Source organism: Semicossyphus pulcher, unplaced genomic scaffold (genome assembly GCF_022749685.1).
Source record: "Semicossyphus pulcher isolate SPU_LCO1_2020_fin unplaced genomic scaffold, fSemPul1.0.p SCAF_27, whole genome shotgun sequence".
NCBI classification, from domain to species: domain Eukaryota; kingdom Metazoa; phylum Chordata; class Actinopteri; order Labriformes; family Labridae; genus Semicossyphus; species Semicossyphus pulcher.
The window spans coordinates 3,030,986-3,038,327 of record NW_027211701.1 but is presented as its reverse complement, the minus strand read 5'-3'; the positions used below and the strand labels follow the sequence as shown (position 1 = coordinate 3,038,327).

At 45.3% G+C, this 7,342-nt stretch overlaps 1 long non-coding RNA gene across 1 annotated transcript; it reads right to left on the bottom strand.

The window, feature by feature from the left end:
* Positions 1–853: 853 nt before the first annotated feature.
* LOC138604971 (uncharacterized) lies at positions 854–3,663 on the bottom strand. The gene is made up of 4 exons (XR_011309308.1): positions 3,573–3,663; positions 2,036–2,401; positions 1,502–1,629; positions 854–1,313 (listed from the first exon to the last, which is right to left on the bottom strand). It is a non-coding gene; the product is annotated as an uncharacterized lncRNA (long non-coding RNA).
* Between the last annotated feature and the right edge of the window lie 3,679 nt (positions 3,664–7,342).

The window sequence follows — 7,342 nt, the reverse complement described above, 5'->3', positions numbered from 1 at the left end:
TCTGATAATGTGGTAGTGGATGTGCTGTCATGTGCCCCTGTGATGTAGATGCAGTCCATGTGTTAACCTCTACTCTGCCTTATGCAGTGTATGAGCAGGATCCTGATGCTGAGGTTGAGCGAGAGCGTTACTAACAGGTTGTATATATTCATGCACACGCGTATATTTTTGGTTGTTTTTGAGAATTACGAATGAATACTTATTTACTTATTACTTATGAATTATTGTTTAGAAGGAACTCCTGTTTTCCTCCCGTTCTTTGTCATTGGTCCGGAGCCGGCCATGACATTGTGAAACCAACGTTCATCGACCCTTGTATTACCTGCTCCTAGTTTCCTCGTGGCTCCTCGTGTTGTTTTTTCCCCTTGAATTATGCGTTACCTGGATTTTGTTTGAAGTAAGTTTTTGCTCTGCCTTTTGGTTTTCCTGTTTTGTCTTTTGGTTAATTTTTGATTTTGTTTTTGCATTTTTGCTCAGTTAATTAAACTCTTGGGTCCTTTACCATTTTATTTTACCGAAACCGTGACAATGGGTGTGTTATTGTTTCTGGAAGTGGGTGCGTGTTGGTGCTCGTGGGTGACATCCTGTTTTGCCCTTACTGTTTCGGTCTTAGAGCGTGAAAGCTGCAGGTAACAGACGGCTGATGTTCTGCGGTAGACCAATATTTCCTTTGACACCATCAACACTCAGGGTGAGACTGAGGTTGGGCTCATGTGGTTGCAGAGTGAGGAATAAAAAGGCTTCAGCGCTGTCGTAAGATGTGGAGTTCAGGTCAGTAACTCAGTCCCACAACATGGAAGCAAACATACATGAATAAAACACAACTCATCAGTTTAAAGATAAATGTGTTGCCTTTATTTGTACCCGTTTGATGGACCCTAATCACAGCACCTCAGCCGCCGCTGCTCTCACCAAAAATCATCCTACAGGTCCTCAACAATAATTTACACATTCAAGCTGTATCCAAATAAATAATTAGGATTTAAGAACTGACTCTTTGGTGCTGCTGGAGTGTGTGTTAGTTTGGATAAGAGCACAACTGGTTGAGAATAAAGACAACAGGAAATCAGTGGAATGACTGAGATGGCCACATTTGATCAATGAAACACAAAGAGCTTCTAAAAGGGGAAACTCCTGAAGTCGTGCACGTGTTGAGCAAGTCATCAAATATATTTTAAGGCAAACAACAGGTGAAGCTGTAGACGGTAGATCCATTTTCATTCAGCACCTTTGTGGGACGAGGAGACAGTCTTCTGTTTGCAGAGGATCACACACTGCATGGTTGCATAGGCAGGAAGAAGGGTGAACGCCTCCTGTGTGAAGACATAAAGACACGATGAATGACTTCTGGTGACGCTGGAGCTCATGTTTAAGATGTGCTGTAGACATAAAACACGGGCCGACTGTGGTGAAGGTTTGTTACAGCAACAATCGATCTAAAAAAACTAATGTTGCATGTCGAGGTCTTTACTCATACCGGCTCGGACGTCGTAACACTGACCTGGAGATGTTGACCTGCTCACATGAACAGCGCAGTGCAGACAGCGGCAGCAGCAGCTAAGACCAGCGCCATGTGATTCCTGTGGTTGTGAGCAGTGTTTGGAGGGGATCCAGTGTTTGTTTGAGCCGCTGTGAAACAAGAACAGGAGACAACAAGCTTCTTTAGCAGCTGTGACGCTGAGGTGAACAGCAACAACCTGGACTGGTATGAGATGTCTGTCCAATCATGAGCTCTTGGTTACGTAGAGAGAGCAAAACAAATGTGTACTGGGATAAGAGTCTTTTTGCTCGCATATTCTTGAAGTGCACTGTTTTGATCTCTCAGGGCCAACGTAGTCTTCCTATTATGGATTTTATAATGTCATACAACATGTGAACGGAGCAGAGGGGAAAATGTAACACATAATGAATTCATCCTCAATCCAAAGACTTGAATACACCAGAGATGCATGAAGAGTTAGGAACACATCGGAAACAGGAAGGACATAAAGTGTACACACGCACACACACACGCACATTTTGTTTAAACACTCACCAGAAACAGTGACTCTATACTTGTATGTTTGCACCATGTTGTTTCCATCGGTGACCTCTCCCTCGTAAACCCCGCTGTCTTCAACTCTGAGCCCACCAATCGTGAGCGAGCACGTTGCTTTGTTTAGCTCCAGTCTTTCTCCAAACCTCTCGGGGGGCTCAAGCTCAATTTCTCCGTCTTCACAGGTGATGAGGGTCTCTTTTTGTTTGCCCGAGGTCAAACACCAAACAACAGCATAGTCATTTTGTAGTTCAGTGGCTTTGGTAGGCAGAGTGATTTTCTCTCCAACATTCGCTGTCAGATGCTCTACTTCACCTTCACCCTGTCCAACAGGTAGAGCGACCCCGACTGAGACTGAGAGAGAGACTGAGAGAGAGAGAGAGGGAGAGAGAGATGGAGGTGGGGGTAAGTATTCGTATATATAATTATATTCATACATATTTATAATAATCAAATGACCAACATTTAAAATCCAAACAGGTCCCTATGATTACATTCAAACATGCATCTTTCTGCCACCTACTGCGATTATATCTGAGGATACAGGTTCAGCTTCTGTGATGCAATATGCTACATTAACACGCCCTGACTGTAACTCATCCTGCTGTTTCATCTACACACAGACCGGGGGGGTTACTTTTTGTTACACCTCACTGCTGCTTTAGTCTGTCACTCCAACGCTCATAATGACGTCACATCATATTTTCACGCTTCTGTTTTAAAGAGTGCTTTTTAAACACACCAGTGTAACGGGTCCTGGTCCCTGTCAGAAGCACCCAATTCTGCCTCAGCAGTGTTTTCCAGATGGGACTGTCTGAGTTCATGTTTGCAGCTCACAGTTTAAAGTAGTGAAAGGAGACTGACACAGATGCAGAACACACAGACTTCACTACACAGTCTAATAAAACATTAATGATAGTAAGAGTTTATAAACTACAGGCCTAAGATCATTAATCATCACTAATAAACCCACGAAGAAGATTTATAGCAGCACAGTTCAACAGAGGTACAACAGTGTTTAGTCTACTTGAGCCAGGAAATGAGCCAAATGCCCGCGGCACGCTCCCGGCGCGGTTTGCTGGCCCTGTGCTCTCTGTATACCACTGTACCACGAACCCACTGTCAGACGTGGAGGAGTTTAGAAAATGCTGAAAAACATTTCCGCGCTCTCTATTCCCTCTCCTCAGCAACGTTTTTAAAGGGAGGCGCCCAGGAGGCACCTGATCAGATAACCGGACCACCTCAGCTGGCTCCTCTCCTCGACTCTGAGCTCCGTCCGGATGTCTGAACTCCTTACCCTCTCTCGAAGGCTGAGCCCAGACACCCTTCGGAGGAAACTCATGTCGGCAGCTTGTATCTGCGACCTCATTCTTTCAGTCACTAACCAAAGGCGACGCACCGGTAAAAACACCTTTACTTTACCTTTACTCAGGATGTAGCGGAATGATCTCTAACTGAAGACTGACACAAGGCTCCACTTCAGAACACACAAACACAATGATCCCCTTCTTCACAGCACAAAAGCAAAAACACTTACATATAAAGGCTGGTATCCAAGAATCAGTCAAGGTCGTGGAGAGGCGCATGGCAGAGGGTAGAGATGCGACGCTTCCACACAGCAGGCTGGAGTAAACAGACACTGCGCGCTGAGTGCGAGCGCACTGGGATTTAAATGGGGGGAGGGAGGGGCTTATGACCTACGTCACCCTCCCTCTCCCTCCCTCTCTCGAACTACTGTAGTGTGTTGTACACGCGCACACACACACACACACACACACACACACACACACACACACGCACGCACGCACGCACGCACGCACACACACACACACACACACACACACACACACACACACACACACACACACACACACTGTGTGACACACAGCAGACGAAAAAACACGGAAACGACCGTGTGTGTGTGTGTGTGTGTGTGTGTGTTCAGTGTCTTTTTTCCACAGTCTGGCATGTGACAGTATTTAGTATTCAGATCTTTGAGAACACGAAGCAGCCAGGATGGTGAACAGGGCATCACACCACACACACACACACACACACACACACACACACACACACACACACACACACACACACACACACACAGGTTACTCCAGGTTTCTCCCTCTCCTCCCTGTTTTCCTCCGCGCCTTGTCAGTGAGATAGGAACTGTTGTACAGCAGGTGAAGTGAAGAAAACTATGAAGACATTTGTGTGTGTGTGTGTGTGTGTGTGTTTGTGTGTGTCTTCAGGGTTTTTTTTCCACAGCTGAGTCCTGCAGGCTCCTCTGAAGCTGATCTGAACCCCGTGTCACACACAGGATGTGTCTTTAACAACAAGCAGCCGAACCACCTTCAACGTGTTCCCTGACAAGTTAAAGTCGTGCTTTAGAACTGACATGTAGAATTATGAGCAAAATACTGAAAGTCTCAAAGTTCCCAGCAGGATAACTGGCTCTGAGGCTTACACTGATGTATCATTGCACTCTTGTTCCAGGTGCATTAATATGAAGCGTTTAATAGTCGCACCAAGTGGAGCTGATTCTTCGGTGACTGACGTTGCTTCATATTTTATAGACTCATTATTCACCAAAATCACACAGCGGCCATTTTCTTCTGTCGTCACGCTCAGATGGTGAAGCTGAAACGCTGTTTTCATGTTTTACTAAAGAACATTTTATTCACATGGAAACAGTGAAAAGTTCTGAACACATGAAAAGAAAGGAACCTGCTGATTGTGATCGTGATGCTTTCAAACACAGTGCAGCAGGGAAATGGGCTGTGCAGACGTTTCTGTGCACCATCATGGACTCACATTGACTCCTCATATCAAGTAAATATGACTCAATATTGTTAAAACGTCGTGTTTAAATAGAATACAAATCTAAAGTTGATTCGTTCACACGCTGACGGCTGAAGCTGCCGCGTAAAGTGTCCGACTGCCCGTCAGTGCCGATCACTGTCACACACATTCACACACTGATGGAGATGCCTTCAGGAGCAACTTGGGGTTCAGCACCTTTGCTCAGTGTCTTGCCCAATGTCACTTTCACATGTAGAGTGCAGGAGCTGGGGATCGAACCGCCAACCTTTCCATTAAAAGACAACCCACTCTACCACTGAGCCGCAGCCGCTGTTAAGGTCCATGAACTGTATTCTGTCTGTGCTGTTCAAAATACTTGAGGCTCTGCACGTCTTTACATTGACTCTTTTTCTACCTGTGCCAAAATATTTCATTTGTAAAACCTGCGAACGACTGATTCCACTTTGGCCTCCTCGACTTTACAGACAACATGTTGCACAAGCTTTTATTTGAAATGGTGTGATGAACATGGCAGCTTTAAGGGGCCAAACACAAACGTAGAGTTTTAAAGGTCGGAGGAATAGTAAAGACACCTGAAGGACAGTTTGTCCCTGATCTTATTCATGCTGTGTCTGAAGGAGTGGACGCCGCAAAGAGAAGAGTCTGCTTCATTCACCTGTTTGGTTGTGAATGCCGTCAATCAAACTCTGACGTGGATCAAACAGAAACAAGCTGAAAGGAAGAAAAAAATGAGACAGAAGCAACGTATTTTTATTCAAACAGTTTTTATTCCTCCCGTCACAGCGAACGAGAACATCTGAGCTGAACATCACTGACGAATAAATATGACACACATGGAGATGATGCTGATATTTATATTTGGTCGAGTGTCACAGATTTCCAGAAGCTGTGTTACTTCGGAAAAGTCCAGAACATGTGTAACAGAGAACCTGGTGACCGTCTGCGCTGCTCACAGGTGAAAAACAAACCTGCTCTGATCAGACACAAACTTGTTCCAGACAAACGAGTGCAGAAATGTGTCCAAACACAAAGGTGCGACACGGCCCCGCTCACCTGGAGAAACCAACATATTTGGTTGAATGACGTTATTGATTGGTTGCGGGTTACTTAAATAACAATAAAGAGGCAGATTAATAAAGGTGATTCTGCCTGAGGGGTCGATTGTTGAGAGGAGCTGTCAGCACGTTCACTCTCTGCTGCTCTGATCTGCTCTGTCATGCTGACTGAGTTCATTTCACCCACAGGTAGTGGATAAGCTGGGAGGGGAGGGGGCAGCTCTTTATAGAGATGCTCAGATTCCAAAGATGTCGAGTTTTACCATCTGTAACACGGCTCACTTCCTGCAGGACAATGTAACAGAGTAACCCCGTCCTGAGAAATCAGACCGTCTTCACACGTCAGGAAATGGTGTGCCTGTTTGTTCTTTGGGTGACCTCTGATTTAAACGTCAAACATTTATTCACAGACTATTAAAGAACATGTAGCTAACAGAAAGGGGGAATTGTTCCCATAATCCCTGGAAAGTCTGGGCATGACACTCCTTATAAATACTGCGCTCAGTATCCAAAGTCTCTCTGAAGGTGTAAATGATTTCACACTTACTCACAGGAATATAAGGATGTTCAATTTGGTCCCCAAGTGCAAAGACACTCTTTGCTCACCAGTTGCTTTCAGGTTCATTTCATGCTTTGCAGGTGCTCTGAGAATTCAACAGTCCCCCTTTTGTCTCATCTGCAGGTTTAGTTGCTGCAAAAGCCGCTCAATCCTTCAATGACTTCTCTCCTTTGGCCTGGTCCACACTGCACGCCCGAGCAGCTCCAGGCGTCTGCCTCGCTGGACTGCTGCTGCTCACACTGCTGCCAGCCCTGTCTCTGAACATTCAGTGTTCCTCTGATAACGGCCATGAATAGTCAGATGTTTCATTTCCTTTCAAAATAGATGTCAATTCTACTGAGTTTAGTGAGGATTCTGACACGGATACAGGATGTTTTAAGCTGAAGTGAAGGTATTAACACTGAGGCAAAGAACCATCCAGAGATCATGCTCACAGGACATTTTGATCCAACCTGTTAACAACGCACTTGGCTGCAGTGTGACCCAGGCGTTAGTACTTTAACAAAGCTTACCAGCGAGCCAGTGATCCAGTTCCCATTAAAATAAAAGTCTGATCTATTCAGTAGTTTTATCATGATCAAAGTCACACAGATGGAGAGATACAGTGGCGCTCTGCTCACATCAAATCACAGCTGTCCCACCTCAGCCGAGGATATACAGCCTGTGATGTGATAACATCCTCTTGAGCGGAGAGCTGACTCAGTAACTCTCAGACCTCCTCAGGGAAACAGACATGGAGTGCATGGACGGCACTTAATTTGTGTCGATCACACAATGGTGACCACAAAGAGTACATTAACAACAAACAAATCAATTGAATCATTTAGTCACGTCGGTTGGGAGCTCGCCGAGGCCGTATCAGGTGTCTGCTTC